This window comes from Sturnus vulgaris, chromosome 5 (genome assembly GCF_052056855.1).
Source record: "Sturnus vulgaris isolate bStuVul1 chromosome 5, bStuVul1.hap1, whole genome shotgun sequence".
Lineage (NCBI taxonomy): Eukaryota > Metazoa > Chordata > Aves > Passeriformes > Sturnidae > Sturnus > Sturnus vulgaris.
The window spans coordinates 67,029,233-67,047,117 of NC_142247.1; the positions used below are offsets into that span (position 1 = coordinate 67,029,233).

Below are 17,885 nucleotides of genomic sequence, written 5' to 3' on the forward strand. Positions count from 1 at the left end.
TATCTGACACTGCCAGAGTAGGCCAGGAAAAACTTCCCAGATCCCTCAGCCTAAAGACTGCAGGTTCCTGAGAGGTGATAACTTCATTGCTTGCAGGTTTTTGAACCATTTTTCAAAAATGAATGATATGTGTTCTTAGAATACCCTGGGCTGGATGAGAACCACAAGGAGCATTGAGTTCTCAGTGGGGGAAAAAGGTACCAACATACCTTAACAGAGGAAACAAATCTGTCTGTACAAGCTAAAGGCAGCAAAAAATAAATATAGGAAGAGAATATCTGTTTAAATTATAGAAAATTAGAAATCAGAAAAACAGGTGTGATGAAGAGCAAAACCACTAGAGAATCGCAAGAATATCTATCCTGTCAAAATATACATTAATATCACAATTCATATAGACAAGGGATATTTTTAACTTTTCTAAATTAACTTTGTAATTTCAGCTGCTTGGCAAATGCAGCTGCTGTTCTGCAATCAATGGTATTTGATCAGTTTCTATCACCTGAAGATCTGGCCCCTGGTGTGCCAAAAGAGATTGTTAATTATTTCAGTACACAATGCACAACAAACTCATGAGATCAGTGCAAAATTAACATATTACAGATGTGTGAGCTTATTCCTTTACCATTTGGGATTCATAGTTACAAGACTTCTTCCGCAGTCATGCAGAGTATTGAAAAGAAATTGTTCATAATGATGGAATTCCAGGAGTTATAAGCATATGATTGATTTCTGCACTTTGATGAAATTATGAGTGCTGGCAAGCACTAATTATGACTGCTGACATTTGTTTTATTGGTCTGATTTCTCATGGTTGCTATTCTCTGCTGAAATCTATGGCAAAAAACTTGCCATTACCATTGATGGAAACAACGATATTGTGGATCATGTAACTCTTAATAGTTTGCAAGAAATCTGCTTCCAAAGTCAACTTTTCTCTTTTCTTTTTGACTTTGTTCTTTTGATAGATGCTCTCAGCCAGTAAAGAAAAATCAATTTAAATGAATAAGCAAGCAAACAGCATTCATATCACCTTTATTTTACTTTGCTTCCTTCTAATTCTAATGATTCTTTATTTCAGTACTGAGAGAAGCTTCACTATGTGGCCAAGGCATCATAAATAAGAATCAAGTAAGTAAATAAAATCACAAACTCAAGTCAGTGTCAGCATTTACTCTCAGCCATTATGAAAATCTCTTTAATAATAACAAATGTAAGTTCAGGAAAGTCCAAGCTGTTCATTGCTCAGATGGGGCTCACAAATTGCAGGAGATGACAGCAGTCTTTTAATACTAAAAAAAACAAATTACAACCCCTATCAGATGTGTTTCCATCCAGAGGAGAAATTTTACACTTTTTTATTAAGTTCATGGTTCTGCTTTCTTTAATTCATTCTTAAACAAGGGGAAAAGATGAGCATGAATTCATATAGGGACAGCAGGCATGACAATGTATTGCAAGTGTTGAGAGCTGAAAAAGAAGCATAAACAAGCCACATTAGAAAAAGATGAGCCATCATGGACTGTCAGCCCTGTCAGATGGACCTCTGGGATCAGGGCAAAGTTAGGACTGACAAGTTCTCCCCACCTCAGTCCACTGGTCCTGCTCTCTGACAGTGGTGGAATGACTCTCCCTCTCCCCTGCATCCCTTGGATGGGCTGATCTTTGTTTCTCTTCTCCCTGGTCACAGGGTTGGACCTCCTCACTGGCAACACTATTCCCTGTCCTCATAAACATTCTTCTTGTGTAGTGCTGAGACACAAACATCTATGCAGAAAGGTCACCAAATACAGCTGGGCTCAGTGGGGGTAAAAGTGAAATATTGCATCAAGGATCTTTGATTGCTTGAATTGACTCAGAGCCCCCATCAGTCCTGTATTTTAACCCTTTGAAACAGCAAATGCTTGAAAAAGACAGTGCAAAGAAAGCTTTGTGAGACTTGAGTATTCAAGTATACGCATAATACCCAAAGCAGCCTGGTATTTGTACTGATAATGGGAAGTCCATATCCTCAAACAAATGTTATTTTTCAACGGATTCAACTACCCTAGGACACCTAGAATTCAGGTATCTGTATTCTCATTTGTGTGCACCTTCAGAGTCACTTAATATATCCCACACTCACAAAATGGTTGTGATTGGAGAAGACTTTAATTCTAACACAGCTTTAGCATAGCTTATAAAAGTGTGTGTTGGTAGCATCAGTTCTTATTCATTGCCTGTGAAAAGGGTGTAAGATCCTGGCCTTGATAGAAATCACTTTCAGGTATCTAAAGCTGAGGGTGATATTCCTTGAGGGAAAGGGAGAGAAAAACTATCTTGGCTACTGGGAAGAGTATAAAACACGGCTTAGATGTTCCTTACCTCTTTCTGAACTATATTTTTTTGTTTAGGTCATGCCTGCCATCATGTTTTTAAGACTCTTGAGAGTGTGTAGAACTAAAACATTCATCCAAGTTTATGTCTGTAGATACAAAGAAAAGGAGAGTTCTCAGTCCTAGATGTAACTTTAGTTAGATGGTAGATGTAACTTTAGTTTCCCCCTTCCTGGATTGCACATTAATACTTTCTTTTCCAGGAGATTGGTCCAGAATTAAAGCTTCTTCAGTAGCTTTTGTTGCACTTGTTGTTGTTAGAGCTTCAAATTCACAGATCTGGTTTGCATTTCAATTCTTCAGTAGAAGTTTTCTGAAGGCTTAGGGTCTTTTGATTTGTTCACTTGCTTTCTTAGCTGTATTTTTTATATTTTGTAAAAGCTAAATTCCCTTTGCCTAAATGTAGGAATTCTGTTAAGGTGTTCAAATTAATCTTACTCCCATGACCAATAAGGACATCACAACCCTTGGGTCACTTTGTGCACATAATAAATCTGTGTGCATTGAGGGTAGAGGGATTTAAGCTGACTAGACTTGGTGAAACCTTTCCTAGCCTTTAATTTGTAGACCACACAAGAGAAGCCCAGGTCCCTCCTGAGAATTTTCTGAGATTTAGCTGGACTTACCTAAAGACAGTGGATCCAAGGCAGTTTTGAATGCATTAATAGTGGCTGCTCTGTGGCTTGCACCAAGCCGTATTCTCTCAATAGTAGTCATCTTCTGTATTTCAGAATTTGATAAACTGGGATGTTAAATTCATCAATTTTATCACAAGGTACAGAGATAGAGTGTTAAGCCATGTCAGTAACTAAACCTCATGAAAAGTAGAGCACAATTCTAGCTGGGAGTCAAGAGCACAACAGACTAACACAGACACCACTGCCCTTGCTGCAAAAAGAAAAAAAACAGCTTGCAGCTGGGGAAACAGGATCTTTGCACATTTGTCCCTCTTATTCTCTATTTTGATAATTTCCAATACTGTGGTCATAAGTTTTTCTTCTTTCCTGAAGCACACTTGAAAAAAAAAATCTTTTCCTTTTTGTGGAACCCCACTTTTTTTGCTAGCCATTATTTTCTGTGACTTACAGTGACATGTAGAGCTGACTGCTGGAATGTCAGCTGCTTACATCTTCAGAATTCCAGCAAGATGATAGTGTGTCCATGGTGACACTGTGGCAGAAACACTACAAAGCACCAGCATTACCTTCAAGTAAGAATGTCTTAATTTTGCCTGTGAGTTTTCTACTCCAAAACAAATTTTCTCTCTTGAGGTAGTAAATATAATTATGCTCTCCTCATCTCTTTGTTAACTCAATGAAAATATTACAAATATTTTCATATTACAGTCTTGCTAATACCTTAAAGAGGGAGCTGAAAAGTAAAAGAAAATACAAAAAGAAAACACACCTCCTGGGAGAAATGTTGAGTCAGGATATACCTAAATATATTCTCAGCCTTCATGCCAGTGTCCTCAACCAATAGTAACAAGATGTTTGTGTTCAAGGTGCAGGCACTGTGACTTTCTGGCCTATTGTATCAGCAAATGTGTAAATATGTGTTAGGGACCAGACCCAAGGACTGGCACAGGGTGAGTGCCACTAATCTCTTGTGGGGGAGGTCAGCATTCTGGTTCAGTTTGAGATGCATTTTTATTCAGATAGCAAAGGGATGTAGAGCAGAAAGTTCTGCTAAAGAGAACAGTAGAGACCAGTTTCCTGGATTAATTCTTCTATCTTCCAACTCATTCTCTGTCACCTTCTTTCTCAAGTGTCCTTCATATGACCCAGGCAACCCAATTAGTTGTTTGAAGGGACTGAATTTGACCTGCAAGCCACATTCCAAGTGTTCTAGAAATTAACAGATGATTTATCCTTGACCTCAGTGTCCCCATCTGCAAAAAAAAACCCCAAAGCAATAATATTTAATGAACAGCAAAGCTGCAACTAATTGGTGCTCGCTCTGCAGCAGCTTTGCCATCTGGGAACTTGAATTCGTGACTGGGGTTGCAGACAGAAATGTTAGGGAACTCATAAGCTGGGATGGACATCAGGAATAGGAAAGATGTGAGGGGTTATAGGATGGAGGTCTTGTCTGCCTGTGCAAGATGGGATCATAAGAGAGAAGTGCAAAATGGAGGGCATGAGTTCATGTCCTGATTTAAAGATCTGGGAAGTGGGAGCAGTTTGAAGGTAGGCAGGACCTGCTTCACTTCCCAGTATGGGGAGATGTAAAAAGGACACCAAAGAGTGGAGGAGACAGCAAGAAAACTTGGGTCTCAAACATGTGAAAGAGCTAATATTTGAGCAGTGAGGCCAGGAAATCACATCCTTATCCTGGGGAAGAGGGTCATGTGAAGGATGTGGGGCACTTGATGCATTCTTTTGGTATAAGGGAGAATCAGGGTAAATATTCAATAACCTGGAAAGTGTTTCGAGTAGAAGGGTGATGGGTAAAAGGAGAGGCAGTCCCAAAAATACCTGCAGCATCACATCCTCTGTAGGAACTGCTCTGTAGGTATAAATAAGTGTGCTCTTGTGAGATGGAAAATCATAAAGGAGCAGAGGAACCTCTGGATCTGAACCACACACAGGATTAAGCCCCGACTTATGTAGCCTGAATCCTGTGAGATAAACATGGAAGCAGAACTCTAAGTTGTTCTCCAGTTGACATAAGTGTAGTTATAAAGCACAAGCTAATCCCAAGATTGAATTCGACCACATTATAGCCAACATCTCAGCTGGCTTGGACTTTTTTCAATAGTTTTTGTGAATGTGTGTCTGATCATACAAATAGTTTCTTGATTTTCTGTGCTTTTCTTCAAAGTATTAATAGCTGCAGCAGTTCACAGAACAGTAGGGTCAGACCTCTGGGACTGGAATCCAAATCTACCACCAGATGCAGATACAAAGCAGTCTCATTTGAGAGACCAGTGAAGCCATGGTTTCCATTGGCTTCAGCAGGAGCTGATCACTGTATCAGAAAAACTTCATTTTTAAGCACCTAATGACGGAGATCATTGTTTAATGGGCAGGAAAGAAGTTTAAAATATTATTGGTTTCATTGCATTATAGCAAGCTGAGCTCTCCAATATTGTTCCCTCAACTGATAAAGTGATTTTGCATGGCAGAGCCCTCACTGCACACAACTCATGTGAAAGGCCTTTAACAAGTGTAACACCCTGCCCAAGGGCATGAACAATTTTATCAACATTTGCTAATTTTTTTTTTACCTTTTTAACTTCTCAGTAATTAGAAGTGAACACAACTATCTGTAAAGCTCCCCAATACAGCATTAAATTCACCAGTCATCCAAAAATTTAGCAAAAATTACCATATGTGTTAGAGGAAGCTCAACGTTTTCTGCTTTTCCAGGCTGCTGAGGCAGCATCCTCTTAGTGTTGATAAAAATTGCTTTGCAAAGGTTGTGCCTCTTTGGATTTATCACTATCAGCATGTGGCAGTGTTTGAGCTTCCAGCTTAAAAAAAAAAAAAAAATTCAAATGGAATTTTACAGTACTTGCTTTGGGGCTGGAGTGTAAAACTGCTCTCTTAGCAGCTTCCAAGTCCCAGGAAGCTGAGTCCCTGTGCCTCTTGGCTTTGTCACACCCCCCTATGCATTGCTGCTGATCTTTCCCACTTGCTGTTTACTTATTTTATTGCATAGTTTAGAGGCATCTTTTTATTATTTTTATCTTGTTATGATTTTGGCTACTCTTGATGACAGGTATTCACAGAAGGGCAAGGATATAAAGCACAAAACTAATGTACCATGCATGGAGGGCAAGGCACCACCACAGAGGAGAGGAGAAAGCTGCTGAAATAAGATTGTGAAGAAATTTTAGTTTCAGAAAAAATGGCTGGGTCTACATTATCAAGCTGTGAGCCCAGTATGAAGGCAAAGTGATGCTTAGCACTTGGCACCTCCACTGTACCTGCCTCAGGCTAGCTCTGGTGCTGCGGGTTGGATGTCTGATAGCAATTAGGACAAATTAAGTGCTGACATATTATTCTGGTGTAATGATTTCCTCAAGGACTGCAGTTTGTGTGTTAGGAGCCCCATCTGCAATCTGGATCTGTGTCTGCGTGGTGATGATGAGGAGATGCACTGTCGATCTGAGCTGAGGCACTGATGGAAATCACCTGGGAGAAGAGCCAATGTCCTTGGACTGGGTGGAGAGCAGCACTGGGTTTAGGGGCACAGCAAAACTCACAATCAGATCTTAGCAGGTACAAACCAGTCTCTAATACAAGTAGCCTGAAACACATTTACTGAAGATTGGTCTGATATTCTGTTTTTGAAAAAATACATACCTTTGCATACTAGAGTGGACAAGGCATACTAGCATTTGTCTTTTTCTGGTGCTTTTCTGGTTTGACTTAGGCTTTTCAGCACTTCACTGTCTGGCTGTATTTTGATTCCCTTAATGAGGTTACACACAGTGTACCTGACCCTGTGTTTCCTTCCACTTAGAGCAGGGCCCTTGGAGACAGCTGGAAAGGATTCAATCCTAAAGCCAACTCAGCCCTATTTCATGGGAAGGGTAAAACGAAGGGCAAATGCTCCATTTCGAAGTTTCTTTTACGTGTTTGATCTTTCACAGCATTGCTCATTCAATCTATCCTGCACTAGTGATATGAAGAAGCCATGAAAGTTAATCCATTTTGGAGATTAATCAGTTCTGGCAACTGTCCCCAGGCACAGGTCAGCAGACACAGGATGGACGGGCATTCCAGGGCTCTCTGAGGGAATGATGCCTTGAAAAACAGCACCTGGGAAATGCTCACTTCCTTGTTGCTTATCTGCTTTGGTAGTAGGTAGCTGGCACAGAGTTCAGTTTCACCTTGGCTCTAGGCAAGGCAGAACTGCCAGACAATGACAGTTTTCAGATGAGAAGCTTGGGGGAGAAATAATTAAAAAATTACACATACAATCCCTCTGAGGAGAGATCCTCTTTGTGCCAAGCATTAATACACAGCCAGAAGAAGTCTTTTCTTTTTGCACATTCCTGCTGGCACTATAAGGCCCCAAAATAAAAGCCTATTGTGGAAAAAAAAAGCAGAGAACAGAAGCAGAAAATATGAAAAATTGTCTTGTTTTGTAGAGACACAAAACATTTCTGATGCTTCATTGACCACACTCAGCACTGTAAATAGGAACAATGACCTGCTTAAATGGCCAGGTAGAAAAGTTGCTCCATTTAGAGAAAATTCTTGAGAACTGAAGATCCCAACATGGAGAAAAATATATATAGAAAGCTAGTCTTTTTCTCAGCTCCCACTGTGAAATCTCTGTGTCTTCTTGTAGTCAGGCCACAAGAGAAGTTAAAGGTTTAGGTGTTTCTTTCATTAGCATTTGACCTACATTGACCTTAAAGAAAGGCTAAGATCCTGATGTTGTCAATCTAAGCTGTACAGGAATTAATCCTAAATCTGAATTTCAGTAGCTATGAATGCTTTATCCCCCTTCATCAGAACCAAATACCTGTCAAAACTCAGAAACTCTGAGTTGAATACATGAGCATGGTATGTAAATAATGAACTTTTTTCTTTTGTATCTATTGACTGTGCAAGCTCTTGGACAATGAATGGCTATTATATTATTTGTTATTTTTCATTGTCAAACATAATATTGGACTTTTTTGTAGAAACTTTCACCCAAAATCCTACATAGAACCACCACAACAGAATTTTTTAACATTCACTTGTTATTATCTGCCTCTTTAAGTAAAATTTTAATGGCTAAAACAGAAGTGATACAGGGAACCCAAAGTTTTCAAGTTTTAATTGATGCCAGCACCCTTCTCCTCTTTAAGAATGGTGAATGTTGGCTCTCCTTGGATTGTTCAAATGTGTATTTGAGGTTACTTTTCATCTTTGGTGAAAAATTATCTTCTGCTTTTAGACTAATAAATTAGGTAGCTCACAAGGAACTGTCATTCTGAATTGAGATAATATTTTTTGTGCAGCTCATTTCTCTTTAAGCACAGCTGCTGGAGTTCAGTCGAGCAATCTCTAACAAAGCCATCTGAAGAAAAAGAAACAATATAACTGCTGGAAATGTTAGCACTTGGATTAACACACTCAGTTTTAGCTGGAAGAAATCTGGCTAATGGGCTTCAGGACTCTTGGGAAGGGAAAATTGCAAGACATGAGCATTCTCTGAGAGTAGAAGTCTTTGGTATTGCAAAAGATACATAATAGTCTTTCTGGATTTGGAATGGGGTTTGAGCTTTCTCTGTTGTGTCATCTCTTGCCTCACTTGCTGACCTAGTCTCATCTGTCCACCCAAGTTTGTAATGTTTGTCCTTCTCACACAGAAAATCCTATGACACAGAATTTGTGTCAGTAAGTTGAAACATTCCTGCTGAAGCAAAGAAAAAGCTCTTCTAAGTTAAAATAATATTCTAGCAACAACTTTACTTGCCATTAGCATGCTTTTGATAACCCAAATAAATAAACAAATAACAGTAAAAAACTTGACCCACACAGATGCAAAGTAGCTTAAATTGGAGAATGTTGGATTCCAGAAACCTGGGTTTTTTGAGCTCTCTGTGCTTTCTAACACTGACCCCCAAGGGAACACTCCTTTTGACCTGAGGCCTTGGAGAAGGCTTCAAAATTTGAGTGATGGAGTTAAAATCACAGGCATGCAGTTAAGGGTTTTAAATTTGAGGTTTTTATAATATAGTAATAGGTATGGGACAAGATGGAGGATTTTGGGTGGTGTCTCCTTTTGATGTTCATCTTTCTTCTTCATAATTTAAGGCAGTAGTTTCTGGTTGGACAGTTAGTGCTGCACTGTGAGTCACAGGGGTTTGGTTATTGGGTCAAAAGTATAAATAATAAGGTGTTAATTCTCTATTGGACTGTTTAGCTTTAAGAGACCTTGTAGCTAGCTGAATTCGTCTCCATTTTGCTTGCTACTAGCTGGTGGCTAGAAGTGTTGCTGAACTTTCTGTATTTTAGATGAGATTTAATAAACAACTAAGCCCGAACACAGAAAATTCATCTCCGTGTCTTTTATTCCTGGCTCTGAGTGAAGACAGAATAAACTTCAGACAAGCCACTAATTAAGTGGTGCAAAACACCACCAGTTACAGTAGAAGACATTCAGTGCTTGCCAGATCTTGGTGTTATGGGCTGCCTGTTTTCTCTGTGGCCTCCAAAAAGACCACCACAAATTCTGCAATTTCCCAAAATTCATTCATCTAATCTGTGCCTGTTGCATGTGGTGGCTTCTCCATTACTCTCCTCACAAGAATTTGTACATAATGTCCTGGTAGACATCCTTTTGTCCACCAGCCAGCAAGTGCTCGTGCAGGGCATATAAATAATCCTAAAACATGAGAAAACTTGAAAGTAGACTAAAACTTTAACACCCTTGTCTGGTTTCTGTGCAAATGAGCTGTGCATGGTCCATTGTAATGATGTCCCAAGATTCATTCTAATATCTAAGATCTTCAATATAAAAGATGGACAGCATCAGGACTATGTGCAGACCCAGTACCTCGGGTCTGTCTGTGTATCCTGAATATTGAAGAGCCTCCCAGGATGAGTCTGAAGTTGCAATCATGCAACTTCACTCCTAGAAGGAATCGAGGAATTGAACTTCACACAGAGGGTGAAATTCAGGCACCTCACAGTCTGGAGGCTGGGCATTCTATCTGTAGTAGTAATTTAGGCAAATATTCACCAGAGGAAACCTAGTGGAACAAAACATAAGCTACTTGTCTAGATTCTCCATAGCTAGTGGAGAGAAATAGATTACCTCTTGCTTCAAGGCAGATGTCTAAAACCATTAGCTGTGTCATTCTTTAGAGGTGCTTTTTTCCTTCCCTTGCCAATAAAAATATTCTGAATAATTAACTCTGATAGAGATGCTTATCATATAGATGTCTAAAATTACATAAACTGACTATTGGTACTGTCAGGTCTCTTAAACCAGGATGATAAGGGAACCTTGTTTTTTTTTTCATTTACTAACTTGCTCTGAACATGCCAGCACCATCATTAAGCCATCCCTGAGAGTCCTCTGGCAGTAACACGATTGGGGACAATATCTCACTTAACCTAAAACCTAATCTCCAAACTGCCTATGCACAGCAGTGCAGCAGTACAACAGTCCTTGACAGTGGGTAACCTCAAATACCAATCACCCAGACTTATCCTGTCTTTTCCACCCATCTACATAAAGGGAAATAGATTATTTTCTTGCTCAACAATCCTTCCAAAATTTGTGATCAAGTCTTTGCTGTGCTGTTGAACATCTCTTTGAACTCAGGTAAGTCTGTCAAACCCCCATTCCAAAATATTCAGGGCTTGGCCTCCTGCTGGAGTTAATGACTGCTGGTTGCCTGAGAAGCTTTGAAGGTCAGAGGACTGCTCAAACTCATGTAATCCTCGGAGATGTGAGAGAGCAGTGTTCCTCAGAACTCGTGCCATTAGAAACAACTTTACTTCACGCCTCTGTGAATTGTTCTCACACAAATATTTTATGGTTTAAGACAAAATACCAGCTATCTAAATGAAAGGAATTAGGCAGGTGTTTAGCTAAAGAAGGAAGAGCAATGCAAATGAGGTGTGACAGACAGTGCATGACATTTTTCAAAGTGTGAGTCTACCAATTAACTGGAGAAATAAAGGCAACCATTATGTAATTATGTCAAATGGCTCTCAGTTCTAGACATAAAGAGAAAATGGAGGCTTCTAGAAATACAGGACTTAGAGTGGTTCTCTTTGAAATGAGAAGTTTGCTTTCAACGTCTGCCAGATCAGTTTCAGATCTCTCACCTCCTCTAGTCCACAAACCAACAAAACAAACACATCTACTATCAATTTCAAATGTCTCCACCTGAAACTGTCTTCAGACAAACATTTACAAATTGTAGCAGTCTTTTATATACATTCCACCCGTTCCTATCACTCTCTGCATACAAGGTCAGCCTCTTTATGGGAGTCTCTGTCTTTCATGGTGGTTCTAGACTGAGAACATTCTTATTTTTAGAATATCTGCTGTGATGAACACCTGGCTTCGTATGAGTCTTCATTGAAAAAAAAATATATTATTAGCACATTCCTAGTTAGCACAAAACCACTACTCACTGTTGTTCTATGGACTGGAGGTGCATATTGTAAGACATATTCTTATAGATTTTTTTAAAGTCAGCAATGAATTCCATTGGCAGCTAAAAGCAAAAGGAAAAGCCTTCAAGATATTCCTTTTTGAACACTCTTCATATACACTTGCCCTTGTATTGATTCCTTCCATCTCCCAAGAAATTAGTGTAGTTTCATAAGCATGATCTTTGACTCCTTTCCAGATCATCACTTTCTATAGGATTTAATCCTTTCCTTAAAGGACAAAATATAAGCTATTTTTGGAAAAGATGGAAAGTATCTTCCAACAACCTGTTGATTTTCTGTGAAAACTATTCTGCACTTAGCCTGGTTTTATTTCTGGTCATGGTAAAGGCATTTAATTATCTTTTGCATATGTCAATCAAATATATTTTGCAAATAAGCTACACTATACAGGATACCCACAAAATGCTATAAGTCCATTGTGTTCTTTTTTCACTATATTTAGGTATATGCAATTGTACCTTGAGCTATATTAGGTGATGATGGAATTTTATAAATTAAAATAGTTACAAAAATAATTTTTTGAGTATTTGTATGCCTAAAAGCTTCCTCATTATCCAGAACTGATGCAGCAAAAAGCAGTTTTATAGGAAACCAGAATTATTTAAGTAAGGAGATCAAAGGTTGCAGTTGGCTCCTGTGGGTTTATTTGCAAACAGCCTTTGTCCAGCACTGCTGTCCAATCCACTGGGTGTTGTCCCTGCAGAAATATGGCTTTTTATCTTCATTCCAGATTTTTATATTACAAGGTGATAACATGTTCAGGATCTGAAAATGCTTCACAGATAAATAAGTTATTCAGAAAATTAGAAACAGCTCCACAGAGGGGAGAGTCCTTTATTGATGAGTCTCTAACAAGAGCTTTAACACAGAAATATTTGACAAGCTAATGTCACAACACTTCTGTATCCCTGGCTATTTACAAGTTTCCTAGGTACTCAGAAGCATTGTGTTCCAGTAGGGCATAATAGACAATTTCCAGTTTTTCTTTTGTTGCCAATGCTTTATTTTATTTTGGACAGGGTGTTAGCCTTCTCTGTGTGTCAGTAAAATGAGGAATCTTACTGTTCAAGGGGGCAGAGATGGAAGAAAGGGAACATTTCTGGTTAAGTTTCTTTCTTTCTGATACTCCCCTTTTAACAGTAATTTCCTGAAGTAGAATTCCCTAAGTTTGTAATCATTCTACTTCTTTTTTCTTGGGAAACTATTGAAACAAAAGGGTTGTCCTATCTCATAATATTATTCAATCATGTAATTTTTTAAAAAGAGCTTGCACTATGGAAATGTTTTTAATAAGTTCCTTAATGAAAAGAATGAGGAAAAGAAGAAGAATACATGGGTTATTTTAAATTATGTTTTGTTAACAGGCATACTATGTGTTCTTACAAATATGGAAGATATACTTTGTCTCTGTAAGGTATGGTATTTCAAGAGAAATTAAATCTCTGATCCGGTGCAATTTTCATGGAAACCACATCTTCTGAAAGGGGAATTATTCTATTTGTTAGGTGTTTAACGCCTAAAAGATTTCTCTAACTTGAGTATTTATGTAGGTGACATTTTTCTATCAGAACATTCTGCAGGCTGTAATGCTTTATTTCAAACTGCACGTTTTTAATCCATTAGAGCGAAATTTGGAATTTTCTTGGCCTTAAATCAATATCTTAATCAGCATTTATTTTTTGCTCCCATGGTCAGAAACAATATTTTACTTCTCTGCTATGACAAGCAGCAAAGGGAAGGAATAGAGAGGAGATGTCCATGTACTGAAGTCAGAGCACTTCCATACAAATGCAATTACTGAAGTTAACATACAAACTTTTGTATGTACTTTCATATAAGGAAAAAACCAATAAATTTTATATTTATGAGGAGTTTTAAAGAATAGTACTACGTCTTTGGTAATATAATATTAAATGTGCATGGCATACAGCAACATATAGAAATGTCTTATAGACCAGTATCTTGTTAATTGCATATGAAAAATCAACTAGATTTTTAAAATGTGCCATTTTAAGATCACTAATCTGTTCCACTCTATTTTGCTGCCAGCATGTTCCTCTCAATGAAAGAAACACATATTTTTCTTGATTTTAGGGGAAGAAATATGCCTCCCTGCATGTGTTGAAATAAGTGAAGGGAAGGAAAATGTCAGCTGTGTGCAGGCAGCACCTGCAATGATACAGGGATGCTGTGCAGGTATCAGGAGGATCAGCTGTGAGCAGCAGTGCACAGAACCTGCCCAAAGGCTCAGCCTGCACCTCCCCAGAGACCCCTCTGCCAGGTCCAGGGCAGGGAATTGGGTCAGGTTCCCTGAAAAGCTTCCTTGTCCTGGGAAGCGTGTGCAGATCCCTTCTGCTGTGACAATCTCTGCCACTCAAATAACCAGAAGAGGTGGGTGTAGGTTGCTCAGAGCAGATTAGTGGCAGATCCAGGATGAAATGTTGACTCCCCTAAGTCTCAGGAGAGCACCTCAGTTTCTCTGAAGCCTCTGCTCCTCACTGCTGCACACAGAGCACAGCTGCTGAAGTGCTGAGGTTTCTCAGTTTTCACTGCTCCTGGCATGGGATGCACTGAAGTGGCTCGGTGTCATGTTTAAGACTGAGTTTCCAGGACCAATTCAGAGAGATTGAGATTTCTAAATAATCCTTTCCTTGAAGTGCCTGTAATTTAAAACTCCCTTAGCATGCTTTTCTCTCATAAAAGAGTCTTTCTGATTCATGTCACTTTTATTTGTGACCTGAGGATTTTGCTGGAATCCTATCTACTTTTTCTGTGCTATCAGTCCTAGAAGAGGTTTTATGAATATGCTCTTGCTCAAGGAGCACTTTGATATATTATCCTTTTGCAATTAGATATCAAAAATACATATGCATTAAGTGCAGATTCAGCAATTACTTGATAGGCTAAATATTTAAAAAAAAAAAAAATAAAATAAAAAGAAGAACTGTACCCAGCAGCAGTTAGATAGCAACTTGCACCAAAATATTTACCTTGTTTACTTTCACATTAGAAGTGATCAGGGAAAAGGATGTATTGAGTTTATTTTTTTTCTATTACCTGAGATATGTCATCTGACCTTTAGCTGGGGCTGATGAACAGAGAAGTCAGCTGATGCAGCAGCCTGGTGCTTCATTATCTGCTACCTCTGAAGGACCCAGCTCTTACCCAGCACAGGTCACAGCGTGGTGACTCCAGCTGGTGACTCCAGCTAAGCCTCTGGGGATAAAAGCCTGTCACTCATATATACTATGGCCTTTGCTTCAAAAACACCAGGATCAAACAAGTTTAAGGAAGGCATTAATTTCCAGATGAGCTGAGAAAATTAGGTTGAGGGCTTGGGTTTAACATAATAAATGAGCTCCTTACCACAATCTTTTTACTGACCAGAAAGAAAAAAAAAAAAAAAAAAAGTGATTATTCTCAGAAATATAGAAATATCAATGAGCATTTATGCAAACTTTTAGAAACTGAAATTTAGTGCAAAAAACAAACAATAGGTTTTGAGGCCAAATGTTATAATCTTTAGTCACACAAGTGGTTTTCTTGTGAGTATTTCAGCTCCTCTATGATACTACAGAAGGGAAAAAAGATGCAATTTTTCTTTACTGTGAAATGATATTTGATCCTAATTTTGGTAAGAGAGTAAATATTTCCATCCCCAAAGACCATTGAGATACAAACAGCCCAGATGTTAAAGCATCAATGTCTCTAGTCTATTGCAGATTAAACATACTTATATTTTTATTGTGTAAATATTCTCCTTTCTTCCAAAGCAATAAAGAAGAAAGGAGAGTCTAATGAAACTAGGGAAAGACATGTTTTATTTCCAATTTTTCTACAAGCTTCTCATGTATCATTTAAGCAGACCAAAGATGCTCTTTGTACCTTGGCACATGACTACCAGAGATTAATAAGAAGACACCTAAGCTTGTTCTGCTCATTGTCATCTCAGAACAACACAAATTAGGAAATTCCACCAGGGACCTGGGGTAGTTAGAAATCATACTGAAAGGTTTAGTCTTTAAGCATTAGTGCTCTATTTATCTTAGTATTGAGTTTTTAAAGAAGACTCCCATCAAGCCAGTCCAGCTCTTTGTACTGCTCTTCCCTGCATTTCAGACTACAAGATTAGCTGAGATACATAGGGTCTCTTGGCACCAATTCAGACTGGTATTTTCCCATTTTCTTTCTCTATAGCATAAGGTCAAGATTGTAATCCACCTAGAAGGATTTTTAGTGACCAGTGACAATAATACATTCAACTGCTGGATGAGGTTTTGTGTGGATGTGTCAATTCCCATATAGTTTTGAATTACAATTTATTAGCAGATGAGAAAGTTGCTTCAAAAATATTGTAATTTATTATTTTTATTACAGCCCACTTGTCTATGCAAAATTATCTAATCAAATGAGCTTTTTAATCATGAGGGGAACATATTTTCATCAAAGTGAACAGTGCACTTTAATTAAATAGAGTAGAAAGCAAAAGACAAGTTCGGAAATGTTATCTTTTGCTGGGGCTCCAGGGGACTAAGGAAATTCTTTCAAAAGCTGACCTTTCAGAAGGAAAGCCCATTTGGGTTTATAGCTATTGCTTATCTCTACATGAGAGATTTATGCAGGTAAGTGCCTGCTCTTGAGATGAGAAGATACTTCACCATTCATTGTTATTCCAGGCACTAAGTTGACTGACAGGGCCAGGGCCCACTGTTGTGAAAAAGGCATTACTCCAAGGAAGGTTATGAAGGATTAAAAAGCCTTTCTTCTTAGTACAGATTGCAGCTGAGGAGCTAGTCTGTAAAAATCACCACTGACAGGGAATTATTTGGCAACAGGAATGAAGAGTTATATCAGTTTAGACCTACTGATCACCTAACCCATGCTGCTTAATTTCATTTGCCTGTAAAACATGTTGAAAGCCATGGCCTGGATGTAGTGTTGATTTCAACATGGCATATCACAAAAGGATGAGAGTTGCCCTGTGAAACTAAGAATAAATGGGAATTTAGAGCACAGACACAAAGAGTTAAAATGAATTTATGGTTTTTATATGACCCCTAAGGTTACACTGGTTCTGTTACTGCTCATGAGCTGCTCTGCTGGCCACACCAGTTATAAGAAAAGGGAGTGGGTGGGGTGTCATCATCAGAGGAATTTCTCGCTCTGTCAAGTCCTTCCTTTCCTTGGTAAATTGGGAGAGAGACTCTGACAGCCTGGACTGGAAAGGGACTGCCCAGGTACCCATCCTGGAGCTCAGCACACTGCCAACCCTGACCAGGCAGAATATTCACAGGCAGCAGTGACTTTTCCTATCTCTGTTCAGAAGTTTTAGCTCTTGGGTTGTCTCCTCACAAAGATCTTCAACACATTTTGTGATACTGCTGTCTTCCTGTACTTGGCCAGAAAAACTCTTCCACAGTCCAAATTTTTGTTTAAAACATTTTTTTTTTCCCAACAAAAAGATCTCCTCTTCTAAATTTTTCAATCAGTTAACATTTAAGGACTTTGTGCTCTTTTATAAAATGATTGTAATATTTAAGATCCAGCTTTTTCCTGAGTATCATATTAAGGTGTCATATTCAGGGCATTTTTAGAGGCCTTAACAGCCTCATTTTTCAAGAGAATTGTGAGAAATTTTGGCAAATGAATACTTGTTTAAAAATTCCCATCCTTGATTCTGTTGGATTGGAGTGCTAATTAAACCAGGCTGCTGATCTTGTTTTGGTTGAATTATCTCTAATAACATTCAGTAAACCCTCAGATCAACAGATTTTTTTCTATTATTATTATTTTTCTGTTGATCAGAACAGAACAATCAAAATAAATAAACAAGCTTCTTACTTACCATAGCAATTATCTTCTGGCAATCACAAAGTCCACATCTCCAGAGGTAACTCTGAGTCACACTTACTGAAGAAGAATTTGCATTCAAGAGCTGCTAAGGAAGGGGGAGGGCATATTATTGACTGTCTTTAAACAGAGAAGCATGAAGGAGTCTAACCTCTCATTTATACTTCTTTAACTAGGGAATGATGAAGGGAGAGGGACACAAAAGCAATTAAAAATGAAGGCTTACAAAGGAATTGTTTGTAGCTAATCGAGTTGCTGTGATACCCTGTTTGGTGTTTTCATTCTTCCTGCAATTTGTTAGGGGGAAATCGTTTGTTGCAGGGAACAGAATTCATTCTGAAAATTGTTTTCTGGCATTCAACACATGAGGTTGAACCACAGCCTCTGATGCATGCACAGAGGCCTCTTATCTCTACAAAATAACAACATTTATCCAAGCTGGCTGCTTAAAAGCCTTTTAGTAAGGCCACAGATTATCAGGCATCTCCATGAAATTAATCATCTCATCCCAGTGTAA

General features: G+C 38.6%; 1 long non-coding RNA gene across 1 annotated transcript; it reads right to left on the reverse strand.

The window, feature by feature from the left end:
* Positions 1–1,102: 1,102 nt before the first annotated feature.
* On the reverse strand, positions 1,103–17,543 carry LOC148223753 (uncharacterized). Its single transcript, XR_015804203.1, has 4 exons — positions 17,364–17,543; positions 3,002–3,095; positions 2,365–2,464; positions 1,103–1,470 (listed from the first exon to the last, which is right to left on the reverse strand). It is a non-coding gene; the product is annotated as an uncharacterized LOC148223753 (long non-coding RNA).
* Positions 17,544–17,885: the final 342 nt, after the last annotated feature.